The sequence below is a fragment of the Carassius auratus genome, chromosome 5 (assembly GCF_003368295.1).
Source record: "Carassius auratus strain Wakin chromosome 5, ASM336829v1, whole genome shotgun sequence".
Classification (NCBI taxonomy): domain Eukaryota; kingdom Metazoa; phylum Chordata; class Actinopteri; order Cypriniformes; family Cyprinidae; genus Carassius; species Carassius auratus.
In genome coordinates, this window is record NC_039247.1 from 4,312,509 (window position 1) to 4,329,613 (window position 17,105).

Here is a 17,105-nt window from a genome sequence, read left to right on the forward strand (position 1 = left end):
TTTCCTCATGAACGAGCATGTATTAAGTGAAATAATTGATACTGACTAATTTATAAAATGTAAAAAATGTGTATAAGAAATATATTTAAAACTGATTTCTAACAGCATCTCTCGACTGTGTTGCAGAAAACAGGCAAACTACTGCTGCCACTGCTAGAAATAACAACATCAATAATAAAAGACATTAGAGAACAAATAATAGTAAATAACTAAATTAGAAACTTGATACAAATTACAATAAGAAACACACTGTGCAACAAAATGGGAAGAACAACAATGACATAAAAAAATAATAATAATAGCTAATAATAACATCTAAATGTACTACAACTAATAATAATAATAACATCATCATAAAATATATTTGTTAGATGATTAGTTAGCTATTAGATTCACAGATTGGAATAACAGGTGTTTAATAATACATTAAGATTCAGCAAAACCATTGCTTGGTCAGACACATGGTACACAGAAATATTGTAATATATTATATTAACTGGCCATTGGAGGTAATCTACATTTAATCCTCGATCTAATTATCATCACACTAGTTTATAATCCTATCATACGCTTTTTCAGGAATCTGCAAATGTGTCATCTCTATTGTGTCTGTATGACTTGTTCCTCACTAAACCGGCAGAGGGCGGCGTTGAGTTTAAAAGCGGGTTGACTCGCGAGCTCGTTTGTCAGCGCTGTTACCTTGTAGCAGGTACGATGGGGTTCTAAAAGCGAGAGACGCTCGTCGGGTCTTTGTCAGTGGCGCGGGGTTTAGTACAGTCTTTATGCTGGATATCATAACACGAACTGTATGGACGTTTTATCATCACACTGACGGGAGAGATAGACATGACGTCTGTTGAAAATAAAACAGGTTGATGCATTTTCAGGTGTAGGAGCACCAAGACGCCAATTACAATGACTTCGGAAGTTTATTTCCCTCAACATTCCACCTTACAAGGGCTACAGGAGAAATAAGGTGGATTTGTACTGCTCATTCGCCTGAAGACATTTGCTTTTAACCCGACTTCTATGGAGTTGGACCTGGATTAAAGATAAAGCTTCGCTGGCTTGGTAAGGCCGTTTTTTCCCTTGGGTTTCATATTTATTGTGGTTTTGTAAGCTCAACTGGTTTGTTTTACAGGTGTATTTTAATATTTGTAATATGCTGCGGCGTGAATTTAAAGCGTCTTTATCGTATCTGGTGTCACTATTCGCCTCTCCATAGATTAGCTCTGCACTCGATTGATTTTCCCTTGGAGTGCCTTAGACTTCATAATGTAGAACATACTTGATTACAACTGGTTAAGTGATATACAGTGTTTGTTTACACTCATAGATTAAATTCAGTATATGCAGAATTTTAGTTTGTGTGACGTATATTGACATACGTAATTTTTTATTATATATATATATATATATATATATATATATATATATATATATATATATATATATATATATATATATATATATATATATATATATAATACACACACAGTTTTTTAAAGGTGCAAATTTTATTTAATGATTTAGTATAGTAAATTTCTGGCAAATACAACATTTAAACACCCTTAAAAAGGAGAGAAAATTCATTAAGACAAAAATGGTGAGTGAAGAAAAAATTGCTTTGCATAGACTCCTGTGTTGAGATGTCATGCACTTATTTCCGTGAGTGAATATAGGCCTATGTCTATGAGAACTTCACTATATGCGCACGCGGCTGACTGGCTGTTCATCCAGGAAGTCTGGAAGATAGACAGACAGACAGGCGATCATGGGACATCGAGGCGCTTAAAACAATCCATTCCCGGCTGGAAACAAAAAAATGTTTTTAGGACAGTGAATTTCGCATTGAGCTTACCAGTCACCCTACAGAAAAGAGGTCAGTATCATTTACTGCTTTTCCATGAGTTTTGTGGATACAGCTGTCAAAGGTTCCGCGTGACACATATACGTATATACATATACACATTCATTTCAAAGTCATACAGAATAAAATACGACGCAGGGATCCGGATGTCAGGACGGAGTTGATTTATATAAACTTAACACCTGCTGGCGCTTTGCAAAGCTAGTCAGTTTGCTAAACTGTTTTCAGTCCTCTACCACCCAAACTTTCACTTCCTCTGGATCGCAAATCCTCAATACGTTCATTTTCGTTTAACTTCATTTCATACCGACTCATTTAAAAAAGGAGCGCGTGAGAAGCATTATTCGTTTATAATGCAAGTCGATGTGTGAAGACTCACTTCAGTCGTTAAAACGAAAGTGCACACAGTTTGACATGCAGAGATGTTCGGGCTGATGTCATGTTGGGCTGTTTATGGGTGTCCTTGGCTCTTCCTCGTCTTCAGCCCCCGCTCCTTGTGTAGCTATTTTAAGCAGCGCGTCTCTGTCACACACATACAGCGTTTGTTCTGTCGGATGGAGATCACCATGAAGTTTATGTGGTCATGAGGAGCGCAGGATAGAAACGCATCATCATGAGGATGAGGTACATGTTTCTACCGTCAGCCAGTATAGTCGTTTTGGCTTCATTTGTTGTAAATAAATAAGTGATGATGATAGTCGTGATGGTAGCTGGTGCGATTGAATTATAAAATCTTAGATGTGAATCCAGTATGTCTTTTCATATAGACTGTTACAGGCTAATTATTGAAGATTTCTATGCATTCTTCTCTTAATGATTTGTCTTGTCATGATGAATTGTTTAAACTCTGATGAATTGTCAATTTAATTCGTAGCATTGTCCGAATGAATCATTCCTGTGAGTCGAATCAGTTCGACAGAACTGGGCTATTCGGTAACGAATCTGACTGAATCGCTCCGAGTGGTTCTTGAGTCAACTCAGTGAGTGAACTCATTGAACCGAGCACGGTCTTTCAAATGATCTAGTTAAAGGAGTCATCTGATGCGATTTCAATTTTACCTTTTTTCTTTGGAGTGTTGCAAGCTCTTGGTGCATGAAGAAGATCTGTAAAGTTGCAAAGACTAAAGTCTCAAAGTCAAAGAGATAATCTTTATTACAGTTTAGACTCTGCCAGACCTTAAATGGCTTATTCAAACAGGCCCCCACATGTCTACATCAGAGTGTGGAAAATTTGCATAATGCCGCCCAAATGTTCAAGCAAAGAAAGAAGGCATGTTTCAGTGACCGCAGTTAGTGTTGAAGCAGCCGTGTCAGGGAGATGCTGTGAGTATCTAGGCGCAAGCAAAAGCACTTTATTTGGCCTTCCCGAAAGTAGATGCATTTAGGAATCTTTAAGATTACTTACAACAGAGCAGCAACAAATTTTATGGACGAACGTTTCGTGTACCTAGGAGAGGAGGTAATTCAGACTTTGCTACAACAATTTGGCGCTTCTGAATCAGCTGCTGTAAGTATGTTGTTATTAGTTTAAGTATTTGCTATTAACTGTTCAAATGCTGAGTTTTTTGCACAACTCGTGTGCGTGAGAGAAACGAGAGAGACCGGGTCACACAGTGGATTCAGCTGTCTTAATTGTCAGTGGCTTGTGTACTCAGACACAGTGATGAAGCTCAGCTCGTATGTGTTTAGTCACGTGACTCTGTTCCCCTTTCGGGCTTGAACTGATGGTAAAATTAAGGACATTATTAACTCTCTTTACATTTATTTTAAAAGATGAAGCTCGCGATTATGGAAAGTGGTGTTACATTTCCAACAGGTGCTTGGGGTGTTTAGCCAATCACAATGCACTGGGTCAGTTGGCCAATCAGATCAGACTGTGCTAGTCAGAAGGAGGGACTTTGTAGAATACGATGCTTTTGAGAGAGGCGGGGCATAGAGGAATAAAGTACAGTATTTGAAAAAAAAATTTAACATTAAAGCATACATATTTGAACATAAATCAACATATTATTACACCAAGTACACAAAATGATGATCTTTATAAAAACATCACATGACCCATTTAACAACATTCCTACAATAATTGTCTTCAAATATATTGGTATACCTCTATACATAAATGTAATAAACTGACCGATAAAATTACAATACTTGCCATTAATACAGCTTAATTAAGAAAAAGAGATGTTGAATCCTTTAACTGTTTTAAAGAATTGATTCACAGAAATTAGTCAAGACTTTCCATTGAGAAACTTGCATGTAATGAGGTAGTAGGCCTACTGATAATCATAAGCACTTCTGCTTTTCAGATAGTGGTGAAACAGGTCCATTTCAGCGCTTAATGGAAGTCATAATATGCTGATTTTATTAATTTATTAATATATACATTTTTTTTAAGTTTTGATAATTGTTATTCTACAGAAAACACAAATCTTGAGCCTATATAATGCATCTCTCCATATGTGAAACATAACTTTTTTTTTAAAGCATCGGGTATTAGTGTTCATGCCAAAAATACTTGTTTATTTTTTATTTTTTAACTTAATGTGTTAATTAAGGTGATTTTTTTTTTTTCCACTGATTATAATTGCCAAAAAATGCTGCTTGAATAAATATTCATTTTGATCATACAATTGTTATATTTAGAACAACATTCAGATAAACTTCTTGATTCATTGTGGATTGCAAAAACATTTATGATAATCACAGAATACAATTTCATTTTAAATTAGCAGCCTCAATTTTCAAGTAAATATGTCTTGTTTGGTTGTCATTGAGCCTTATGAATGATTACGCTCCGTTTTACATGCATTTACTAGGCACCCTTTTTAACTAATTTTATGTAGTCATTCAGAGCTATTAAAAAGTCCTAATTTTACATTTTAAATCTTCTTAGTGCATGTGCTTGATTTTAGCAGTTTTAGGTTTGAGCCCTACAAGTGGTGATCCTTGAATTATCAGCATTTTCCTTTTTTTGATCAAAGCACTTAAAGAGGCACACAGATGGGAAATCAAAAATGACCTGTATTACAGTGTATGATGTAGCTGTCCATCTGTGTAAACAATGTGCAAATAATTAAACCAAAAAGTACACGATTTATAAAGTTATTGTCTTCTAAAGTAAGGAGTCGACTCTGAATCGCTGAAACGAGTCGTTATAGATTTCAAATCTTTTGCCCATCTCTATGTACGTCACTAGGAGCACTTTGCATAATAATCTCCACCTACCGTCTTGGGAGAAACGAACTCTGACCTCCCCCACCCCCACACACAGACGCTCTGTTTGATGTGAGAGCATCATGTCGAGGAGACCATTTGTTTTATTTTCACTGCCAAAGAATGAAGATCAGAAGAACCAATGGCTAAAATTCATTTTCACCACAATACCAGAGCAGTACAACAAATCCCTTTTGTTGTGTTCACAACATTTCACTGATGACTGCTTTTCTAGTCTCGGTGAGTACAGCGGGATTTTCAAAGCGTTTGGCCATAAAAGATGGTTTATTTAGAACAACGAGCATCTCTGAATCACAACGCGAAGTATGATTATGAAGTTATGTGTTTGTTTTCTCCTGAGTGTCTTATCAGTATGTGTGCTGTCTGCAGCCTTTGTTTGTGCTGATCGTCATGTACAAACACGTCATTAAAATGAAGTCTAACTCCGTGAATACTCAACGAAGAGACATGAGAGAGATATCTATAGAAAGCTTGACATGTCTACTTTAAAACTAAACAAGTGCTGCCGAAAACAGATATTCTGTGATAAAGTAATCCATATGAAAACAACGCGATATCTGTTTTTCATGTCTCCCTTCATGACCACGCCCCGCGCTGAACGCGCTATTCAGATTCAAACTGAAGCGCGCGGCTTGAATACACCCACACAGAAGAAAAAGCAGCGAGACTGTTCAAGTTTTTTATTTTACTGTTTGCTTCGCGATGAGAGGAATAAGACATAATTCACCCCAAACAGATGCTAACGCATAGTTTACCGTGGAGGTGTGTGCGGAACAACCAATCAAACCTGACTATGTTAGTTGACCAATCAGAACACAGTATGCTACCGAAAGGTGGGGTTTAAGGAAACTGAATCTTTTGAACAGCTTCGCGCGAACCGTTTGGGGATCTCTGAGAATTGAGGTAATTTTAAAATGATATTTTAACAAATTTTTTAACCTGGGATGGATTTAAACCTAATGTACAGGACTTATAAACAGTGATAGGAAGCTTAGAATTTTCAACTTACTGGCTCTTTAAATCCAGGGCTCCTCAAGAGGGTCCGTACCTACCTACCATAAAGCTTTTCTGGACTGATGTGTAGACATCGTTTCAGATTGACTTTTTAACTTGGTTTAGTTAGTTTATTATCAGGCTGGTGACCGATTAAGGTGAACTCTGGGACAGTTGTGTGTGTGTTACTCAAGGTTTAATGGTTTATTACTCTCACACACATCCTTTATAGATGCTCTTATCTGATTGCTGCATGTTTGGTAACTGGGGCATTCCTAAATTAATTGCATCGAGAAGCATGTTTTCATTCCAGGAAATCCACTTGTATGTCAGCTTTATTGGTTTCAACATGAACCTGTTTTAATGTTGCTGTTGCAGCATTTGCCTCTGTTTTCTGTTAATTAGGGCTGAAACAACTAATCAATAAAATCGATTATTATCAATAATGAAAATCATCGACAGCGATTCTCATTTATCTATTAGTCAGGCCTGCCCACAGTGCACTTACAACTGCAGCTGGTCACATCAAATTACAGCACTGAATAACACTTTTCAATAGACAAAATGCATCTACAAATATGCAGAATGAGCTCCTGCAGGAAAGTATGTGATCCAACCTGCCCAAAACATGATAAATCGTTTTCTTTTTTTAAGCTTAAAGCTGATGCATTAGTGTAATGGCTCATCCTCAGCGCAAAAGACTTTGAGTTAACAGTAATTTCCTTATCTGTAAATGTCACAAATTCATGCAAGCCTTTAAATTTTTGCATGAAGGCCCACCCTGACAGTCTGTGTAAAGATGAAATATTTACTGAAAGAGCGCTGGCGTTAAATAGACAGTACGCAAAGATGGAGACAATATTCAGCACAAAAACATTAATTGTGCTGAAGTATCTGTTGTTTAACATTTTTATATTTAGGTTTAAAAGTCAAAATGCAGTGCGAGTAATTTTTGAGAGTAGGAACAGTGAAGAGACCGCAGCGTGTAATTGTCTGAATATAAATATCAGACACTTTTACAGAATAAAGAAATGATAGTAAGAGGAAACTGACTGTGATCAGAGTGCACGAAAAGCATTATGACATGTGGTCTAATAAATGAAGCACTGTATGTTTTCAAAACCTTCAGTTGGCATATTTGTTTTAAGGACATTGGATAGAATGTGGAATAGTGTGTTTTTGTCAGTTAAATTAAAATAAAGAAAATAGGGGTTTTAATCTGATTAATCGAAAAAAGAATAAAAAATAACCAGCCATGTAATCTATTATCATAATAATTAGTTAGTTGCGGCCTTAGTGTTTTTTGTATTTTTATTTTTATGTCCTGTTTTTAGTTTGAATGTCATTTTTGCTCTATCTACAAAAATATTAAACCTTTCTAAATATGAGGTTTTTTTATTTTTCTATTTGAGCTGAAAATATTTAGCTGAAATAGAAAAATTAAAAATTCACTTTTATTTTACTTCAATTTTCAGTCTCAGCTGAAATAGTTTGGGAAAGTGGCAGTTTAATTTAATTAGTGCCTTTTCAATGATGTTTCGAATCTGTCAGTGTCAATTTTGTACAAATAATGTGAATAAGCAACAACTGGTATATATAGTATATGGGTGTTGTCATCTGCTTTTGACAAGGGCTTTGATGTTGGGCCAACTTGAAGCCACTGTTTAATTCAGGCACACACACAAACTAAATCATACCACAAAATAGGGGTGTGACGATAATCTTATTCCATGAGTTGAGACGAGACTGAGTTCACGAGAATTGAGATGAGATTGTTAGACTTTTTATTATTTATTTATTTATTTTATTTATTTTAAATCATCAATGATGAAATCTATATTCTATGTAACTGAAAAAAAAATGCAAAAAAAATGTAGGTGCATTTTGAAAATAACTTCTATTTTAATGAATTATATGCAGTAATAAGTGGAAACACTGCAAAATGTTTTGGCACAAACTCAACTGACAAGTAAGTAATTGCCAAAAATTATAAATAAAAACAACACCAATATCCCTTTAAAGTGGAAGTGAAGCAGTCAGTCAAGTTTACATTTAGTAAACTGATTTCCACTTTAATAATAAAAAAAAAAAAAAAAAAAAAAATATATATATATATATATATATATATATATATATATATATATATATATATATAAACACAATTAATGTAACCGTTTTAAAGAAAAAAGATGTTTTGTTATATCGTTTGGAGCAAGGGTGCCACCATCTTGCAGTACCACAGCATGTGACGTCTTGGGGTTGGTTTGCTTCAATGGCCAGTGCAATACTATGAGCATTTCTTTACTTTTTAAATACTTGTTTTGAAATTGAGAAAGATGAACTTAAAAGGACTGTTGAGCCAATAATAAGAGCAATTGCTAATGCATTTGAGCCAAAACAGGCGATGGGATTGAGCAGTACTACTGTTACAGGTAGAAGAAGTCATGAACCTGGCCTGCTGGTTTGGGTTGAAGAATGGGTCGGAAACGATACGTGTTTACACGGATACTCATCAGGACTGTGATTCTGACCTAATTTTTTGTGCCTTTGGTCAAGGTGACTCAAAAGAGAGCTCCATTTGGTTCTTTTTGGGACTTTTTGCCTGCGTGTGTGAAATATTTCATGAGGTCTCAAGCTTGAATGGCTTAAAACTTATGTTTAAGCTGACAAGGCTTAAAACACATGAGAATGATAAACTTTCTTGAGGAAGCAGCACCATCCCAATTGTTCGGATAGGCAATTTGTTAAACACTGTTAACAGCAGGTAACGTTAAGCATATTGTATTCGAAGGTGAACACAAAATATTTTGCGTATCACTAGTGCCAGTGTAATGCAAAGATGCCTGAAAGGTCTGACACATGCCAATTGCATAAGGATATCATCATGTTCTTGCGAGACGCATTGGATCTAGTCACACCCCTACCACAAAACCTAATCACCACACACTACGTGTGTGTGGTGTATATTTTCTCCTGTGAAGAGTTTGCAAAAGTCTCTGTTGTAGACCTAAAGGTGTTTGTTCACGCTCCCAAGTCTTTCCAGGCATGCATGAATTTATTACAGCCAAATGGTTACAATCATCTTCCACTTCATTTTTCTTCAAGGTTTCAGAGGAGTTTCAGTGATCAAACCTCTGTATAGATTCCAGCCTGTCCAAATCACCATCTCGACTAATCTTACTTTCTAAAATATGAGTTAATGATGTAGTAGCTTCAGATGAGTTGACCATAGTCCATGCGTGCTGTTTTTGAACTGATTTGCCCTCCATCGCTCCTTTGATGGCAGCACAGGGAGTCAGAGTGTGGCCTGAAAACACCCAACTCGTTATAATTAGCGCTACTGATTAAGCCTCATGGACCGCTCTGCCTGTGTTATGATGTGTGCCCAATCAATTATTTTGCTGTGCTTGATTCTGGGCTTTAACATTTTACATTTTCACTGAGGTTGTGTTTTTGTTCCCACTACAGAATGATCTTTAACCTCAGGGGACCTTTGACCTTTATTCTTTTACTTCACACTAGCTAGTTTCTTTTATGCCAGAAACGTACACATGCAAGTGGACAAAATACAGATTTAAATGCTTAACCAATGCATTGCAAGAGCATGGCTCTATTGTTCATATTAAACATGCATTCCTGCATTTCTGTGGTCAGTGCTCAGTTGAAGGGGTAATGGAGTTAACACAAAATGCCTGTTTAGTTAGGTGTTGTTTAAATAGCTGTTGTAGTTGAAAAGTTCAGAAAGATGGTCTTTTTTGCTGTAGATCCACCTTGACAGTAGAAAAAAAGAGAAAACCTTAGTCATAGGGTTGAGACGGTTTGTACGTTTTCCCACTGGTTAATGGACGTGTGACAACACTGGTAAAACTGGTATCAGCATGGGGTTGGATTTGTTGGTGTTTTCCCTCTTTTCCTAGCTTTCCTTCACTTTAAATAGCTTGTAAGAGCCAGTGCACAGTTTACTTTCACTTTCAAATTAGCAGTAGTATGGCATCAATTGCTTGAATGGACAACAACAAAATGGTACAACAACAAACTCCCTTATATTAAACATAGAACTTTTATTAAAACCAAATAAATATACACCATGCTATAGGCCTTATATAAAATAAATAACTTAAATAACTCAAAGTTTAAATAAAGTAAAAATCTGCAAACACGGTGGAATCAAATAAGAAATGAATAAAAAAAATAAAGGCACCTTAGATAAATGGTAAAAGCCAGCAGGCTTTTCAAAAACACACACTTTTGCATTTTGTTTCAAAACTAAATCTTCCGCTGTCATCTTGTCTTTCTCACCTCACTCTTCTTGTCAGTCAGCTCGACTCACTTGTGATAAGTGAAATCTGACTCCAGCTGCTGGTCTGTGATCCTTCGGCAAGCTGCATTGAGCAGCCGTGTTCAGTCTTTAATTGTAGTGTCTGTTCTCTAACTCAAATGATTTTCTTAATATTTTTTTTAAACAAGGTTGGGGGTGATGCCACGGTGGGCAAGTGACGTAACCAGTGTTGTGGCTTAACACCGGTAACACCATCAGCACAGAGTATGGAAGCAAGCTTACTTAGTGGCAACACTTGCAGCTTTTGCTTTTGTTGTTGCAAATTGTGTACTGGTGAATACAATTTGGTATAATAATACAATAATGGTATAATAATAATAAGTTATTATTATACTATTCAGTTTAAATGACTTACAATTAAACCACCCCCCAAAAAAAATTAAAGGGGTGATAGGATGGCCATTTTTCACAAGTCTGGAACATAGTTTGGTTAAAATTTCTCAATGGTAGTGTAATAAACACCTTTTTACCGTCAAAAACATCTCAGGATTTTCCTTTAAATGTTAATGAGCTATGCTGCTCCGCCTCTCTCTTCCTAAAATTTCTCTAAGGGACTGTTTACTTTAGCCATATTCATTGTGAAACTTCTTTAATTGGCACATTATTAGGAATGGCGATTTGCAAAGATTCATAAAAAAACAAATCCTTACACTGACTTCTTCTGTAGGTGAATCTGGATCATGAATGTTTTACACGAAAATGGATGCATTTATTTAGATCGGGGCGCATTCTCTAATCCACAGTGTCTTCAGCAGCTCAGATGTTGTGAGTAAATGATGACTGCTATGTTCATAGTTCTAGGGAAGGGTTCATAGTTCATAGTTCTATGTTCATTGCTAGGGAAGTCGTGGCCTAATGGTTATAGAGTCGGACTGGCAATCGAATGGTTTTGAGTTTCGAGTCTCGGGCCGGCAGGAATTGTAGTTGGGGGGGAGTGCATGTACAGTTCTCTCTCCACCTTCAATACCACGACTTAGGTGCCCTTGAGCAAGGCACCGAACCCTCAACTGCTCCCCGGGCGCCGCAGCATAAATGGCTGCCCTCTGCTCTGGGTGTGTATTCACAGTGTGTGTGTGTTCACTGCTCTGTGTGTGTGCACTTCGGATGGGTTAAATGCAGAGCACGAATTCTGAGTATGGGTCACCATACTTGGCTGAATGTCACGTCACTTTCACTTTCATAATTACTTCCAACTACAGAACACCTCAATCTCTTAGGAGACATTCTTGTCTGCATCTGCTCCGGCGTTGAAACAATGGTGGACTGATGACAGCTCAGGGCTGGTCTTTGGTAAGACACCAGTCCAGTCTGTGCTGAAACGCTACAGTCAATCAAACTATTGTAGGAAGGGCCTGTTTTTGTGATGTCACACAGACTGAAATCAGCTTAATTTAAGAAAGTGGTAAAGATTTAAGCAGATAAATAAAATAAAAACACTGGGTGGATTTTTAAAATTTTAAGGTGGTTGTGTACACGCTGCCAACACACATATCAGTTCAAACAACTTGTAAATGTGCATGTTGCATCATATGACCCCTTTAAATGCTAAATGCCGATGTTTATAATGTTCTTCTGATGTTTGCTACTGTAATGTGTATATGCATGTAACTTTTTGATATATTGGTTTGGTCTTTTATAGCATCTAGTCCATTTAGATGGACACTCTCTAATTAACTTGTTACATCAGCGTGAGGTGAGGGATGAATGTTTCGTCACTTTCTGGCTCAAGCTGCCTGTTGCGTTGTTAGCCCGCATATCTCCCTCGGTTACCCATAAACCATTTCTTCTGGGACTCTGAACTTTTTTTTTTTTATCTTCTCTCTGTCTCATCCATGTGAGCTCAACGTCTCTGTTGAAAAATGCATCAGGATGGGAGTAACCATGTTGCCAGTCAGACAGGGTGGCTCGAGAGTGTATGGCCCAGTAGGAAAGCGCATTAAAAATTAAACCTCTGCCATCAGTCGTAATGTACAGCTGTGATCAGCTTCAGTGAGCCTCATAGAAGAACGCAGCTCAAAATAACTCAAGGAATATATATATATAATTTTTTTTTTTTCGAGGACCCTCACTTGTTTTGATTGTAATGACTGGATTGAAAGCTGTATGAATTCTTCAAAGTCACTTGCTGCCAATGATTTATGTAATTGCATTGCTCCTGTGGATTCAGTTACTGTTATTGACCGCAGGTTAACAATAGCAACCCTGTCATAGTAAGGTGGCTCTTTAGGTCACAGTACTGGCGAAATAAACGCTGAACTGTCACGCAGAAATGTCAGTTAGACAATAAATATGAGAAATAGATTGCTGTCATTAGGCCAAACTGTGTTCAGTCAATCATCTGCCACTTAGAAAAGACATGACTGAGAAGAGTTGATCATATATTATAATTTAGAAGGGAATGAGTTCAGTCTTCTCAATTTGCTAAACTGAAAGGTGATATACCTCTTTTCTGTTATGTTGGATGCATGTACAATGAAATGTGTGTCATTAGCTTGAACCAAAATATCAAAACAAACCTGGAACGCATAGAACAAAGTTCAAAAGATTTATTTGAAGTAGAAATGTTATAAATGTCTTTACACTTTTAAACAATTTAATGTGTACTTGTTAAATAAGTGTTTATTTAAAAAGGGGGGAAAATCTCATTGATGCTAAACTTTGAACAGTTCTAGCCTATGTGCTTCAAATGCCCTGATCAGGTGTGATGCAGAAGCAACTAAAACAATTAAATAAAAACATACAAATCTGAGTCATAACCTTTTTTTTTTTTTGGTTAATTTGTTTATATTTTCAGTGAGTCCAAAATCTCCACAAAACCACTACTATATAATAATAAACATCAAGTCAGTTTATCTGCATGGTTGTTTTTGCTGCATTTTTGCTTTCTGCGTGGACAGACCACGATTTTTGTTGTCAGGCTGCATTATCATCATGCAAGATTACATATTTAGGACCATATGAGATAGATATATATATATATATATACAGTTTTATTTTTTACCAAATTCCATTTTTTTTTTTTCATTTAAATTTCTCTTGACTCCTTTTTAATAGTTAAATTAAATTGTATTAATCAAAAAGCTTGTCTAAATGATTACAATCATGAAACGTATAAATTTCACATCAATTTATTAAGTTTATAAAAAAATTACATAATTAGGGCCTTATGAAATGTTTTATTTTTTTCTCAATATTTTTTGGGTTGCTGTGAATACTTTTACTGTCCTGTGTATGTGATGTGACGCTAGTTTTACTAAAATCAAACGGTCAAATGCTCATGAAATGATTCTCAGAGCAGTTCTGGAGATGTTGTTCATGTGTTTACGTCCTCATTTAGTGATTCAGCAGATGCTGAAATAACTGTGAGTGTCACGCACGCTTCAGTATGTGTGTAGTAAATGAAACCATGCATCTGTGTCATTCTTTAACAAAAGGCGTGTTTCCATTACCCTTCAAATAATGCAAAAATGAAATTGAAAATTGAAAATACGGCTAATGGAAATGCGTCAATTTCACAAAAACGCCCAACGCTCGCATGAGGTGGTTTTTCAGGCAATACAAAAAAGGAATAATTAGCAAAACTGCAATGGAAACTCTAGTCAATGCCTGTGTTTATTCCAGCTAAACCACGCGCGTTTCTGAAGCAGCTCTCTGTGCTGCTTCCGTGAAGATACACGTATACGCCTCCTTTGAGTAAATCTAGCCAAAATCTGTTTCCATGACATTTTAGTCGAATAACATTGGATAATGGAAATGCCATCATTTTGCAATATTTTTTTTTAAATTGACATTTATAAAATACGCGCCTATTGACATGCAGAATATGCAGGATTTTTAAAAATAATTTATTGACTTTTGCGGCTTAATAGTTACAGATACAAGTCCATATCGCAATTTGATTTGAGTGTAATGATCTAATGTAATGACGATTAATTAGTTCAGAATTTGACAAATTCCGAGACATTCCGCTTTAAGCTGTGAGTTCCAATTCCAATCCAGTTTTTATGACTGGATTCCACCGTTCTCTCTGTGGTTTCTGCATCGCGGAAATCATAGGGCCCTGCATATTTAATGGTGAGTGAAACAGATTTTTGTTTTAATGTATAACTGTTTTTCTCATATGCATGTGTGTGCACATACAGTGGAGAAACATTACCCAAAGGCCTCATTCAGGTCCTTCTCTCCATCTTTCTGTCTGTGTTGCACACTCTTTGTTCACGTGCATCTGTAGTTCGATCATTGTAGCTCATAGATAGCTTTCCTGTTATCCCGTTTACACCTCAAATGACCATCCATCTCTTATCCCCAGCGGATAGTGCCGGTGTAAATGGGGTACAAAATGTTTGGCGATCCAATCAATGAAACCACATTCAGAGGTAGTCTAAAACACATTAAGACTAAAAGCTTCCTCTGTTGATATGTACGATCTAAAAATAAATATGTAAATATTGTGTGTGCATGTACGCAAGCATGATTTGGAACAGCCCTGTTTCTCTCTGTTTGACGGGCAGCTCTGTTGATGTGAAGAGAGCGTGAGGTAATGAGTAGTGTTCTATAAATAGTCCCCACGCCCCCATCCTAAAGCCCTCTGTTTCACCCATCTGATGTGCTGCCACACAGCAAATGGTGCTAATATGCAGTTTATAGCATCATTGAGGATTTTAGGTTATAGAGATTTTATTTTAGATGATTTTAACCATTGTTTTATGATTAAATGACTTAATGCTTTTATGAAACCACACAACAGCAATATTATAAAAGACTTGACATATCAAAGTGTGTATATATAAATTAATAAATAAATTAATAAATAATAATCCAAACACCTTTAGGCTGGTTTTATATATATTTTTTATTATTTTAGTAAACAATTGTGCGGCTGTCTATGTATTTTGCAGACAATGGTCAGCTTATTAATAACGTTATTAATTTTTCTTTAGAAATTGTTTTAATTCTCTAGTTCATTGTCGATTTGTTTGATTTTAATTTCACCATATTGCTATATTATTAAAATCAGTAATAATGGTTTTATTATAAATTTATTTTATAATATAAAAATATAATAAACATTTCTATATAATTTTATATTGCTTATTATATTCTACATAAATATTTGACAAAGTATTTGACACTTTATGTAATCTATTTATTTATGTACACACACGCGCACACACACAGTTACAGGGTATGTACATTCTTACAAGTTTAGTATTCAAAATGAAATCGTTTTATAAACCTCTTAACAATTGCTCTTTTCAGACATGCAGGATTAGGGCTGCATGATTAATTGAAATGGAATCGAACTCGTGATTCGACAGAAGCAGCGATTTTCTTGCGTATCTTTCAGCGAAGCGCGCTTCTGTGATCAGCAAATCTCCATCCGTAGACCAGAGGGGGCTCTTGCGCTGAAAATCCAAATATGCCCTGAATAAGAAATCCAGGAAATGCCTATAGCGGTAGCTGAACAAAAATACGTTTTGACTGCTTTCATTTATTCAACGTGACCGATAAACCATATTGTCGATGTTGTGTGTTTATTCAAGTTTTTCTTATTCTTCTTATTTTATAATAAAATAAAGTATATTTATAATGCAATGCCATTATTACCGCTTGGACTACTATGAAATATGTTGCGTGCCTTATTCTTTGTAAAAAGCCACTCTTCTTACAAAACTCTCAACACTCGACTGACGTTATGAAGTGAGTTTGGAGTAAAAACGTGTTAATAAATGTGGTATTTCCATGTGCTCTCAGATGGGGTAGCATTTTGCTACACAGAACCGTAGTTCACCCAGAAGCTATGCAAACAGCTGTCATTATCGCTAACGATTTCTTCGATTTCATAATCATTCAGTAAAATTGTCTAAAGAAATGTGCGTAGCTTGTCAGTGAACTACAGCTCTGTGTAGTAAATGCTGCTCCATCTGAAAGCACATGATAATGATATACTGCTGATTACAGAACCGGCTTTACTAACAAAATGTGCATGAAAATCGCATTCGATTAATCGTGCAGCCCTACGCAGGATATTGAGTTTATAAATCTATAACTTGAGTTTGGTCCTTTTTGCAATTACTCTTTCTCGAGGTTGTGAATTGCTGTTTTGCATCATTGTAGGTCTGTTGAAGTTCAGCTCCATTAAGCAGACACATGTTCCCATGGGGATGTGATGTGATGTAGTCCAGGCCAGCTTTCTCACTGGGTCACTGACGGCTCTCACCATCTTAAATGATCATGTCCCATAATGCCTTATCTGTGCGTTTTCCAGTGTCATGCTCTGCCCTGTTCACATCACTGCGATCTGATGCTTTTGTGTGACTGACACTCGTAAGGAGGAGGTCTTTCTCTCTTTTTCACATTTACATTTTCCAGTTTACTCATTGTCAGGGGAATGTCTCTCTCTCTCTCTCTCTCCTCTCTCTATCTCTCAGCATCTGAAATTCCAAATGGACAAATTCCAAATGGACAAATGGAGCTTTAACCCTTTTCAGTTAAGAAGACGGAGTACTGCTAACTCAGTTTTTCAGTACTTCTTTTTGTCGACCAAGACGTTTGATTAATCTCTTCTCCCTGTACATTTGACACACAATCTCGCCCTTGTTTCTAGTAACATTTGACACTGAACAAATCCAGCTAGAGATGAAGCATTTAAAAAAATGATACTGG

General features: G+C 36.2%; 1 protein-coding gene across 3 annotated transcripts in view; it reads left to right on the plus strand.

The window, feature by feature from the left end:
- The first annotated feature begins 655 nt into the window (after positions 1-655).
- Positions 656-17,105, plus strand: part of taok3a (TAO kinase 3a) — a 62,823-nt gene continuing 46,373 nt past the window's right edge. The window contains exon 1 of one of the 3 annotated variants that reach the window (XM_026244895.1): positions 656-1,071. The gene's annotated coding sequence lies outside the window, so the exon portion shown is untranslated. Of the gene's footprint in view, positions 1,072-1,692; positions 1,883-2,003; positions 2,495-17,105 lie in introns of those variants that run through there. The other 2 variants (XM_026244899.1, XM_026244906.1) reach the window with 2 other exon arrangements.